This window comes from Sciurus vulgaris (assembly GCF_902686455.1).
Source record: "Sciurus vulgaris genome assembly, chromosome: 15".
NCBI classification, from domain to species: Eukaryota; Metazoa; Chordata; class Mammalia; order Rodentia; family Sciuridae; genus Sciurus; species Sciurus vulgaris.
Window position 1 is genome coordinate 64,203,914 of NC_136476.1, and position 13,964 is coordinate 64,217,877.

Below are 13,964 nucleotides of genomic sequence, written 5' to 3' on the forward strand. Positions count from 1 at the left end.
GCTACCATGTGTTTTTGATGAACCTTAGGGTCAGGTACCCGTCTGAGGGCTTTTCCACTAGGAGCTTGTTTGATCCTCAGGACCCTAGCAGGGAGGACTTCTCCTCGTTTTACAAGGAGGAAACTGAAGATTTATTTATTTTGCATCTTTCCCCCAGCAGGATTCCTGAGGCAGCATGGTGGGATAGAAAAGCCCAGCTTCACCTCTGTCCCTGTCTCCTAAGGTGTCTTGGGGACACATGGGCCTTTAGGGTTCATTTCCATATGACAGGAAAGGCCAGTGACCTGCCTGGCTGGGTTGTTATGAGGTTTCAAGGTAATATGTTTCATCTATGTGGTTGTGATCACAGACCTGGTCTGTAAGTTTATTTTTGGTGATTATTTTTAAAGCCATTTTCCTTACAAAGTGGACACTCCCTGAGGGTGAGGGCACGCTAGCCTTGTTCACACCTACATTCCCTGTTTCTGGAACACTACCAGTCACCCTGTAGGAGCTCGGTCAATTTTTGATGAATATATAATGAATGAATTGAGCAATACCAAGATACGAGGACATGGTCTATGTTTAATCCAGGTCATGACTGCAGTCTACATCCTGTGAAACGTGGCTCTGGGCTAAGACAGCACCCGCTGAGAGCTAGAAACATTTGAACAATTATTCCTTGAGTTGCTGACTTAGATGGATCAGCCCAAAGCCCTCCTCGGTATTGTTCGCCCGATCCAAGTTCTTGTTGGTATAGTGGCAATAGTGCTCCCTTTACTGTGGGAGAAAGTTGAGGTTTCTGGCAGCTGTCTCTTAAAAGAATATTTGAGAGTCGTATTTAAGAATCAGCTATTCAGCAGCAATGATCTGCACCCCCACTATGTGCATTTATACTGTGTGTGACTATGTGGACCAGGTCTTATTCAATCTCCAGGTGAAGCAGTACGATTACCCCCATTTTATAGATAATTCAAACTAAGTCTCAGCATGACTATATAATCTGCTGAAAATCTTACAGCTTTTAAGGTACAGATCAGAAACTTGATTGCCTATAATCCAAGTCGGAACTTGAATGCTAGGGGTCAGAACATGATATTAATTCTGCAAAAAGCTGTCAAATGGGAAGTGTATGAACCTCAGCAACCTACGTTAATACACCACATAGTGGTATCTGGACCACGGAAAAACAGAACAGAGAAGAGAAACAGTAAGTCGGAACCATTTTCAATGGTCAACACAAAGCAAGGGGCTGTTCATGAGCCCGATGTGAACATCTACAGTGCGTGTGCTTACAGCACCAATCTAAAGATGGGTCTAGCTGCTGCCTTGAACATTCCTCATTTATACCTAGAAGGAAGAACACACACTTCTTGTCTGGGATAACTCTAAAGGGAGTGCCAGAGAACACGATCTCTTACGTTGTATCTCACAGTGGAGGACTAAAATCTGACTTTGGGGCTTCATTGTGTCATGAAAGCTTCCTTTCAGTTTGTGTTCATGGTAGACATATAAAAGACTCACAGACGTCTATTATCTCCTAGGTTTAAAAAGAACCACATCTCCTATTCTTGTACTGCAGTTTGGTACCAGAGAAGACTAAAGACAAAGACAAAAATAGTTTCTAGTATTAAGTTTCTTGATTGCTTTAAAGCAAATAGTATTATATTTTTAACAGGAAACCCAAGAGGACCCAGTCGGTCCACAGGTACAGTCGCTAGGAATAATAGCTCTACAACACAAAAGAAGAGTTCAAATCTTCACCAAGCCTGGTGTGGTGGTGCACACCTATAATTCTAGCAATTCAGGAGGCTGAGGCAGCAAGATCTCAAGTTCAAAGTCAGCCTCAGCAACTTTTGAGACCCTGTCTCAAAATTAAAAAAAAAAAAAAAAAAAGATTGAGGATATATCTCAGTGGTAGAGTGCCCTTGTGTTTAATCCCTAGTATGAGAAAAGAAAAAAGAAAAAAAGAAATCCTCATCGAATCCCCCCTATACTCATACTTACTTACTCATACTTACATGGCTACACTGGTGGCCAAATAGGTACTTTTCCTTTTGGATTGTTGGGTGTGCAAAGATCTTCTATATGTTAGGACTCTATCCACACTGGATTTTGAAACTGGGGTTTCTTGTAACTGGGCAGGAATGTTAATAGGACATGCAGCATTGCCTTCTAGAATGGATGTGTGTGGTCGAAGTCTCATCCTCTGAGTAGGACAGCTTACTTTTTTTCAGCCATTTGTTACTGTATTTTTAGGTAGTTGGAGTTGAAATGGAGAGCCATCAGAACACCTGAAGAAGTTTCCCAGAATGGAGCTTAATGAAGTGCACAGAGGGATTTACTGAACATTACAGAATGTTTGTTCTGTGCAGAATTAACTACCGTTTGTTGTTGTTTATAACCAACGGTATACAAGGCATACAATGTCTTATATAATATAGACATAACAATAGATTTCTCCCAAGAACTTTCGATTCCTCCTCCCTAAAACCAAAACTATCCTTAGGCAAATATGGCAACAATAATGACAAAGTCTTCGACTGGTCTGGTCTGGATTCCCCATGTACAAGTCCTTTACCAAGTGGTTGTTGCTGTTACCATCGGCTGCTAACATGGGCTTGTTTTCTCTGGTTCCATTGACAATTACTTGAAGTGGCTAGATTTTATCAACAACAATCTTAAAACAGTTTTCTCCCTGAAATACTCTCAGAGTATTGCCGGGACTGGGCGTATTGACTATTATTCTGGAAAGGATTTCTCTCTCTGTCTGCTCTTGATGGAGGCTCTGGAAATTCAGTGCTGTACTGTAGAAGTATAATGCAAATAATGAATGTGAACCATATATGTATCCAGATTTTCTAGCAGCCACATTAAAAAGAGTAAAAAGAGGGTAAAATTAACTTTAAAATGTATTTTATTGAACTATATATAACATCAAGCATTTTAGCATGTAATCAATATATGAAAATGAATAATGAGATCTGTTACATTGTTTTCTTCCCTCATTCTAAGTCTTTAAAATCTGGTATGCACTTGACCTTGGAGCACATGTAAACCTGGACTGGCCACATTGCATGTACACACAAGACACATATGGTTCATGGGTGGGCACCATGTTGGACAACCCAGCACACATCTATGCTGAGGGTTTTATGTTCTGACCAACTGCTTTTGGTAACAGAGAGATTTTCATCTTGCTCACATTTTGATGGGTTGGGATTTATAACTTCCTGTTTCAAGTTAATCCAAAAATAACTCCCTACAGTTCCACCAAGGAGATGCACCATGATAATTTCTGCCTATTAAACTCCAGGGCTTTGTCCACCTTAACTCCCCTGTGCTATTATGTTTAACCGTTACATTTGTAATTGCCGTGTTAACACAATAATGCCCAAAGTACTTCCACTCCACAGCTGTCACTGTGTAATGTTCTTTTGTTATTGTTGTTGGTTTGTAACTAGGTAGGCTAAGAATGTCAGAATAAGAAGAATCTTTGAATTTACTCTTCCGCTTGCTCATTTTCTCTTCCTTTGTTTCCTGTGTGCTGATAATGTGGTCAAGGTCCCTACTCTGGGGTTTATGGGTTTCATACCTCCACCACTTCCTGGCAGTGTCCACATGCAGAATGGCCAGTAGGTCACCTCTGGGATCCACTTTGGCTCCACTGGAGCCTGCATTCTGTTCACAGTAGAGAAGGAGAGGGGATAGGGAAAAACTTAGGACTGAAGGACATCGACATGAGGAATGAATGACAGGAGGTAGGAAGCAGGAGAAAAGCATGATGGGGTAGAAGAGGAGGAAAGGATAAGAACCGAGAACAAAGGAGTGTGTGGACAGCATAGGAAATGCTGGAGAGTGCAGGAGAACCGTGCTCTAAAGCTGATGGGACCATCAAAATATACGAATTGTAAAGGTTAAGTGAAATGTTTATTTTATTCCTCTCTCCTCTTCAGTCAGCCTGACTGAATACGATTAACAGGCATGCTGCCCTTGCTGCATACTAAAATCAGATGTTAGTTCCACTTCTCACTCACAGCATTAATGCACGGAGGCCTCTTACACATAAATGCCTTTCTTACCAAGCCCGGTCACCTTCCATCCTTCTCCAAAGCTGAATGTTAGATAAGGAGACGTGGAGCCTTAACCCAGTTGGCGTCCTGTGCGTGTCAGTGGTGGGATGGAAAACACACCAAAGTACAGCCAGCAGACCTGGGGTCAAGTCCAGGCTCCACACCATCTGAGCGTTGCAACTTTGGTCAAGTCCACTGACCTCACCTAGGCATGCTTTCCTCAACAACCAAAGGGACCAGCATGTCCCTTTTCTAGCTTCCACACAAGGATTTGGGATGAAATAAGGCGATGTATAGGGAAGCACTGAAACTTCTTGTCTTATGTAAAAGGACTCATGTAATTCTATCTATGTTAGCCATTGTGTCCAAACTGTTATCAAGTTGTTTCCAGTTAACAGAGAGAAAGAGCTAGACTCAGACAAGTGACAGTGGCTCCTCTGATGCTTCCCAGAGGCCAATGATAGGAGACGAAAGACTGGTCCACTCCTCCTGGTCCAACCTGTGTACCCAAACCAATGGGTCTTTCCGGGAAAAAGAGTTGTCATTCCGACCCCACCCTAATACATTGGCCATTCAGTTGCCACGAGAGAAAATACCAAAAGTGTTTTCAGAATTAAAACAAAAATATGACTTTTAGTAACTTTTCAAAAACTTTCTTTGTTCTTTTTAGATAGGCATGACAGTTGAGTGCATTTTGACATCTTATACATACCTGAAGTACAACTTAGTCTAATGAGGGTCCCATTCTTGTGGCTGTACATGGTGAGGAGTTTCACTGATGCCATATTCATATACAAACATAGGGAAGTTCCATCCTGTTCATTCTACTCTTCAAAAAACTGATGTCAGAATGATTTTGTTTCCATAATTTCTTTTTCATCTCCATCATTTTATGTACTTACTTTGTTACTACTTACAAAAACTGAAATACTTGGAATTTTTTACCTAAAAATGACTAAAACATGTGTCCTTGGGGTTTTTTTCTCCTTTATTAAGCATACTTACAGAAAGAATATATTGATTTTTTTTCACTTGCTAAATACTCCAACATATAAATTCTTCTTTCATAAATTACTTTTTAGAAATAATTCATTTTAACTTCTCAGGGCTTACAGATATAAAGCCAATAACCAATTTTATATTCATATTCACTATGTCTAAAAGTAGCTAAGACTGCTTAAGTATGCGTCCCTCACACTTGACCCCATTTGACGATGCACAGTCACGACAACATTGCTGAGCTTCGCGGGGAACAGGTCCAAGCCCCAGAGATGCTTCCAGCTTCCCTGCAAACCTCAGCTGTGCCATCTATAAAGTGGAAATAATGTCACCTGTGTCAAAGTTGGTGAGAGAAATAAAAGAAACAATGTTTAAGTAACAGATTAATGAAATTTAAAGTCTTGTGGACTATTTAATTTTTCTCACCTTTATTAGTATTTTAAGCTCTAGGTTCTATGAGAAAAGAGTATTCAATCTGTGCACTACGGCTCCCCCAGGGCCGTTCTTCCACTGTGTTGATCAGGGCTAAGGAACCCAAAAGGGTGGGCAACAAAAAGGGTGGGAACCCAAAAGGGTGGGATAGTCAGACTTAGAAGGATGGCCTACGGTTCTCATCACTAAAGCACCTTATGACTGGCCTTGACTGTCTTCCTCACTTCTCGGTGTGGGAAAGCAGGGCTTTATTTTCAGTAGTCCAAGAGAAAGGACCAAATGCAAACCAGAGGATGTGGCACTGGACATTTTCTGTCTCTAGCTGTTCCCCTGCATTGTACCGCCTCATTCTATGGGTGATAGCAGGCCAGTTGGACATGCAGCATCAGGAGGTGACTCAGGGACTTTTAGAGACAGTACAACTGGCCACTCTCCTTTATGAAATCCCACCAACTGTCCACTGTCCTCTTCATGCCTCTGGTGATGCCGCACTCCATGTCCATCTGGGACCCCCTGAATGAGTTCTCCAACACGTTCCTTTCTGGAGTATGGGTGTTTCTCTGCCATGAGCCTCCATCAACCCTTTCTCCTCTGTGGCTGAGACCTGGGCCACCATGGTAGAACCATTCAGTCACTGTATTCACTCGATATCAACCGTTACATGCTAGCTCAGGACTAGAGTCAGGGATGCCCCAGGGAACAAAATACCTGCAAAGGGTGTAGACATGGGCGAGTGTAACAAGGGGATCAAGCGTAGTCTGTGGTCAGAACAAATCTCCCCAAGGATCTGGTACTGACGAGGAACTGAAGAATGAGTAGACATTGGTCCGGTGACGTTACATGGGTGAGAAGAGGAGATGCTCAGGCACAGAACATAGCGGTGGTGAAGGCCCTGAACCACAGAGGGCTCTGGGAAAGGAAGGAAAGAAGGCCAGTGTGGAGGGAGAAGAGCTTGGAAGAGAGAAGTCAGGAGGCCACCTCACACATCGTGCACGTACTGGATGGGGCTTTGCTATTTCATCTTTCAGTTTGTCTATATCCCTTTTGAAGTGGGTTGCTTAAAAATAGCATGAGGGTTATGGACTTAAATTCTGTGACAGACTGCATGGGTATAAATTCTGACAAAAGAAATGGCTGACTGTGAGACTCGGGTATAGCTGTGTACTCTTGTGTGAACCCTCGCTGAAACTGGAGCCACCAGTAGTACTCGCTGGTAGTGTCTTGAGTATTAAATAAATAAATAAATACACAAAGCTTCTAGAACAGTGTGTGGCACACAGTAAGTGCTTTATACGACCTGGTTATTATACCAGGCCATTATAATGGGTATTATGATGCTCCTACTTTTCCTCTATCTTCTGCATCTATGTTAGTTCAGGTCCCCTGGAACACGAAGTGGGCAGGAAGAGCTTCAGTATCCAAGTCCCACTCAACAAAGTCTCAAAGAGAGCCCATGGGAAGGTTCTGGAACAGACTTATGTGGGCAGAAGTGGTCAGGTCCTAGAGCTGCAGCTTTGGTCAGCGTGTCACTAGGGGCTAACCAGGAAGAGTATGGCATCAGCTCCAACACTGTACACATCACAGCTGGCAAGTTCTTTTCTAGGTGCAGCCTGTTATGGTCTGAATATCTGTGTCCCCCTAAAATGCATTTGTTGAAATCCTAATTCCCAAGGCTGATCCCTCATGTGTGAGATCTGTGCCCTTAAACTTGTCTTCCCTTCTATCATGTGAAGACAGTGGAAAATCACCATCTATGAACAAGAAAATGGGACCTCATCAAACATCAAATATTCCAGCACCTTGACCGTGTATTTCCCAGCCCTTGGAACCATGAGAAATAAATTTCTGTTGTTTATAAGTCATTCAGTCTGTGGTGTTTTGTTATAGCACCTGAACAGACTAAGACAGAGTTCAGGGAAGTCACATATGGTCACCATAGTTGCTCACTCCTTGAATAACTCCTCGTAGCTCCCCCCCCCCCCACTGACCCCAATTTGAATCTCCTAGACTCTCAGATGACGCCTGGACCTTCTAGTTCATTGGAGCCCATTGGTTTGATCCGACCTTTTCCCGGATGGAGCGCCCAACTCCACTATCTCCAAGGACACTGATTCAAATTGATCCTTTCTACCCTCAGATGCACTCATTGCCCTTAGTCTTCTTGTTATAGACATCTGGGCCCTTGTCTTTCAACAGAGTAAAGCCTTTTAGAAATCTAAAAGTAGTGACTTTGTGACAATGATGCCAACATTAAATAGAATTAGGTTCCAAAGCTGGTTCTACTGTTTATTACTTGTACCAGTTACTAAATCTCACTCAGCGTCCATGTTTCCATCTGTGGAATGGATCTAATGCTTAACTTTTCAGGTTGTGGTCATGTTTGGATGAGAAATGTGATGGTTCCCAACATAGGGACTGGCACATACCAAGTGCTCAATAAATACTGTACTTAACTTCCTTCATTCTGGCATTTTGTCTTCTCCAAGTTAATCATCTCCACTCTCTTCCTGGTTTTCCAGAGTCCTCTTCATTGTACGTACTCCTCTGATGAAGTTGCAATCTGTAATCACCTTTAAAAGGTTATTTACAAAGCAGTGTGCAATGCTTACTCCCCACTGTGGTGGGATGAGCACCCTGAAATAGGTGATTGCCCATTAAAATCCATCTTTGATGATGTTCATTAAGCCTAGATAGTATTCAAGCTCCTGAGGATGGCCTTTGTCATGCAAGTCCTTCTGCTGGGATTTCTTTTCCTCTCACACTTCTGGCTCTGCCCTTCAATTCTCAGTTACTTCCCCAGAGAGATCTACTCCTACCTCCTAATCTAAATTAAGTCTCTATTATACTCTCCCTACACTCTGTTCTTTTCCCTTATAGAACTCATCGTACTTTATAATTTTATACTTATTTCTATGGTTACAATTGTTTAATGTCTGTTTTCCCAAAAGACATTAAACTTCAAAAAGACGGAACTGTATCATATCTGGAGCAGCCAGCATGGAGGAGACGGATCGATAACACTGTTGAATGAATGCATGATTTACCTTCCTCCATTCAATCCAAGACTGCACTCACGTTTCTTGGCAAGCTTGTCTCACTGTTGATTCGTATTCAACTCCTTGTTCACCATCTTTATAAAGGTTTTATTTTTTTTTTTGGACTTGCTACAGCTAAGTCATCTGATTTGTGTGGCTATGTATATGTGTACATGTGCATATGTATGCATGTTTAACACAAGCAAGGGCAAATAATTGGATAAACAATGGGTGTCAACTGGAAGAGATATTGTATGGATGTGTGTATAAGAAGAAATAGGATATTGACAAAGTCACCTGGGTCAAATTATGGAATAGAAGTGTAAGGCATTGTGTAATATTTCATGTAAAATGGAGTGAACAGACAGTAGTATTTTTGTTTGTTTTTTTTTTTTCATAATCCAAGAAGTAGGTCATGAGCAGGCAAGTAGAACCAGAGTAAGAAGATCATGAGGAATATCCCAAAGTCATAGTCCACAGTGAGTCCTGAGCTCTGGGAACCACACAATGTGGCTTTAAGACTTACGGGCCAGTCTGGTTCTGTAAGCAATGGTGAGTCATTGGCAGTATTCCAGAGTTGTGTCACATATGTGATAAAGAAAGCCCCACTGATAATTTACCTAGAGAAAATGGGGAAGAGAGAAGCTGAGGCTGGGACATTACCTTAGCATTTGTAGTAAAAATCTGTGCTGGAGGAGGATGATAATTTTGGAGAAAAATAATGAGTTCATTTTTGGACAAATTGTTCACAACTCATGCAGAGTGTGAGTGAGCAGGTGGAAAGAAAGAAGGAGCCATCAGGGAGGAAGGAGGAGTGTGAAGGGATAAGACAGGACAGTGTCCAGGAAAAGGAGTAGGTTGATCTCTTTACATTATAGAGACAATGAGCAGGATGCACCCTGAAATATGAAGATAAGATTTGAAGTCTAATCGGTCTCTTAATTTGGATAAAGCAATTTTAGAGAAGGTGGTGGGGCCAGAACCAAAGGGTGGGTGGGTGATTTGAAAGTGGGAGCCAAGGATGTAGAAGCAGATACATGACGCTGTGGAGCATGATGGGAACCTTGGCAGTCTTGGGTTCCAATCATGTTTGTTTAACCCGCTCTGATCTGCTTCATGCTTTGCATGGTTGCAGTTCATTTGAATTTTCTCTGCCATGCTTTTTCATGTTGTCCTCTGGTACATGCTCTTTCTTCTGCTTTGCTATGGCCCTCTTTACTCCTAGATTCCTTCTCATGAGGGCTTCTTCATTGGTTCACAGCAGAAGGGCCTATTTGAGAACCATTTCACCTTGTCTTGCCACTTTACCTGCTCAGAATAGCATGCTGTGGAATCACGGATAGTCATTCTCTGAAATCCTTGGAATCAGTTTTTCCAAAGTCCAGGGACACAAATATGCTTACCTCCAGCTTATGTTATGTCAGCTACATATATGACATTCCCAATTCTAGAAGTCTTCCTTCCAGCATTCCTTGGAACAGCATGCAGAATAGGTGGGGTCTCATCTATGCCCTCTTGCTACTTAATCTTTATATGAAGTACAGGAAGATAAATAATAATGAACAAAGTATATATTTGTAGGAATTGTTATGTTAAACATAGAATTAGATCTGTAGATTGCGTATGAATTACAGACCATCTAATCTGTGAATGTCTATCTTGTTTAACCACAGATGCTGAGAGAGGGAGAAATCTCCTTCCTTCCTGTCTGCTTATGCACTATGAAATGCATGATGCAAAAAACTCCTGATACTCTTTCTTACTAGGAACATCAGCTTGGTGCATGACTTCAGGTCCCCTAGGATTGTTGCTGCATTCAACTCTGGCAGCAGCATACTCCTACTTTTAGAGAAGAGTGGCAAAATAAAAACAAAAAGTTGGACCCAATCACACAAGTCTGTCACATTTTCTTTTGCTTATGACCTATGGCTTATTCTTCCTCCAGTATTGTAGCCATGTACAGTTACCAATGTCAACTGAATGTCCAAGTTCCCATTGTGCCCTCATCTGGGATAGCATGTTAGCTTTCTCTGTATGTCCTGTGTTGATCAAGACATATAATGAATTTTGACAAGGGTACAAAGACCATTTAATAGGGAAAGAGTAGCCTTCAACTGATGTTCCTGGTCAACTGGATATCTTCATGGGGAATGAAGTTGGCCCTTTACATTACACCATATACAAAAAATTTAACCCCCAATAGGCAACGGACCTAAATGTGAAAGCCAAAGCTATTAAGCTTTTAGAAGAAAATATGAGTAAATCTTCATGACCTTGAGCTAAGCAAAACCTTATTAAATATGTCACCCAAAGCAAAAGCAACTAAAGAAGAGAAATAAATGAGACTTTGGAAAAATTAAGAACATTCAATTTTACACATTTAAATTTAAATGCTTTATAGGACACCATCTATTAAGTGAAAAGAAAACCCACAGAATGGAAGGGAATACTGGAAAGTTATATATTTGATAAAGGACCTTCAAGGCAATATATATATATATATAATATATATATATAATATATATATATATAACTCTTAGAACTTAGTAATAAAATTTTTAAATAAAAAAAGAGTTAAATAAACATGTCTTCAACAAAGATATTCAAGTAGATAATAAACACATGTAAAAATGTTCATCATTAGCCATTTGGGAAATGCCATCAAAACCACAATGAGAAGCCAGGTGCAGTGGCACACACCTGTAATCCTAGCAGCTCAGGAGGCTGAAACAGGAGGATCATGAGTTCAAAGCCAACCTCAGCAATACCAAGGCACTAAGCAACTCGGTGAGATCCTGTCTCTAAAGAAAATACAAACTAGGGCTGGGGATGTGGCTCAGTGATAAAGTGCCCCTAAGTTCATTCCCCAGTACCCAGCTCAAAACACACACACACACACACACACACACACACACACACACACACACACACAATGAGATACTATTTCCCAGGAGGACAGCTTTAATTAAACAACAGTTAAGAACAAGTGCTGTTGAGGATGAAGAGAAATGGGGCCCTTCATACATCACTGGTGGGAATGGACAAGGATGCAGCTATTTTGGAAAACAGTCTGGTAGTTTTTCAAAAGGTTAAATGTAAGAGTTATAATATGACCCAGCAATTCAACTCATAGGTGTATCTCCAACAGAAATTAAGGCTATTTTCTTTGTGTGTGTGTGTGTGTGTGTGTGTGTGTGTGTGTGTGTGTTACTGGAGATTGAATCCAAAGCTTCACACATGCTAGGCAAGTGCTATATCTCTAGCCCTCCAAGAGAAATTAAAACATGTTTGCACAAAACTGGTACATAAATGGTTATAGCAGCATTGTTCTTAAAAGCCCCAAAGTGGAAACAATACAAAAGTCCATCAGCTGATGAATGGATAATGAAAATGTGGTGGATTTTATTCCACCACACAAAGGAAGTACTGAGACAATGACAAGTTGGATGAACCTTGAAAGCATTACGCTAAGTGACTGAACCAGACAGAAAAGGTCACATATTGTATGATTTCATTTATACAAATATCCAGAATAGACAAGTCCACAAAGTAGATTAATGGGCATCTGGAGTTGGGGCAAGTAAAGGACTTTGGAAGTGTGATGACCAAAAGCTATGTTTCCCCCACCCCAAGAGAGAGGGTGCAGTGAGAATACATTTTCTAGAGTTAGAGTTAATGAATACACAACTTCACAAATATATGAAAAAGAAAAAAAATATATATATATATATTGAAGTGATGAGCTTCACATATAATTTATATGAAAATCATACTTTGAGGCCAGCCTGGGCAACACAGGCAACAAAGACAGACCATGTCTCAAAAAAAAAAAAAAAAAAAAGAAAGAAAGAAAAAAGAAAGAAAGAAAGGAAGGAAGGAAGACAAGAAAAGGAAAAGGGAGGAGATAGGAGGGAGAGGGAGAGGAAGAGGAGGAAGAAGAACAAGTGAGCAAGACAATGACTTCTAAGAACAAAGAAAAGTGACCAGGACATAAACTGACCACCTTTCCAATAAAGATTATAAACTGACCACCTTTCCAATAAAGATTAGGCTCATCAAAACCCCAGATTTCCCAGGTCCTTTCACCTGTCACCAGGGGCACCTTAAGCTGTCCTCATTGGCTGTAACATCATAACTAATGTACTTAACATTAGCTTCCAAACCATAGATGCTATACATTTGGGTAGATAACTCAACATTCCCAGAACCAAGTAGTATGTGCTGGACACATTTTTTTAAGTTATAATTCAAAGGAAAGAATTTCAAAAATTATCATCAAAATAAGATATTAAATAGCTTTGATATAGCAATAAAATACATATTTTTTTCTGCCAGGCAATTGCTCCTAAACTCCTCTAACCTTGAATTTCATCTCTATTTGAGGTCTTTATCGCACCCTGCCTACTTTGTATTATGTTATTTTCATATCTGGATCCGCTTGTTGATAGATTACAAACCCTTCAATGCATAGGGCCAGCCAGCAGCATCCTGGGTTCAGTTGATGTTTGTTGGTGAAGGAATCAATGAAGCACCAACTCCATTTGAAACTGAGCAAAGCACACATATAAGGAATTTTTTAAAGTAATGTAAGACTCTCGCTTATGTTCGAAGCAGAATGGCTTTGTTATCTATGCTCACTCTGACCTTCCCCCAATTTCACTCATTTTCTCCAGTGACACAGCTTCCAATCCTGTCCTATGTTCGAGTGGCTTCTGTTTGTTTTTGAAGAGTCATAGCATGATATACAACGGAAACACTGATCCCTTTACAACACTAGGTAGGTTTTGGAAATTGTAGGCAACTCTGGCTGGGCTTATCATTTTAACTATCTGGAAGCAGTTGCTTTCCCCTACAGATGTTCTTTGAAATACAGACGAATCCAGAATTCAGAATGCAGATCAGTTATTTCCTTTCTGGATCTCCTGTGGCCACTTCAAGGGCACCCTTTCTGTGACCACCACACACCCCAGTGCCAGAGAGCTTCGTGGCTTCAGCGGATCAGGAGCTTTCAAGGGAGTCCTGGGGGGAAGAGAGTTGTTCAATGGGAAATTAAGGCTTTGTACAGGATTTAAAAAGCCCTGGGGAACCGTGAAGAACTTCTGCTACTGATGCCTTCATAGACCTCAGTGTATTTGCTTTCTCATCCCATAGCAGACAGAAAATATTTTCAGAAATTTTGTTTCCAAATAAAAATTTGATTTGCATTGTGACTTTAGAGAGGGGAATTCAGATTTCTGTGGAGGAATTAAATATACATCCAGTGCATTTTTGGAAATCCTTAGAAATCCAATGTCTATTAGGTTACAAAAAGACTTGTGGCTTTGACAGAATTTAGCATTCTCATAATTTCATGACATTCAATATTTTTCTTTAATTGCAATAATAAATGCAAATCACCTCCAGGTTTACAAAATACCCTTGCAAGCATCTCTCATTTGTTAGTCAC

General features: G+C 40.8%; 1 long non-coding RNA gene across 1 annotated transcript; it reads right to left on the minus strand.

Moving 5' to 3' along the window:
* Positions 1-5,033: 5,033 nt before the first annotated feature.
* Positions 5,034-8,035, minus strand: LOC306644743. The gene is made up of 4 exons (XR_013759457.1): positions 7,938-8,035; positions 6,192-6,392; positions 5,959-6,087; positions 5,034-5,383 (listed from the first exon to the last, which is right to left on the minus strand). It is a non-coding gene; the product is annotated as an uncharacterized lncRNA (long non-coding RNA).
* Positions 8,036-13,964: the final 5,929 nt, after the last annotated feature.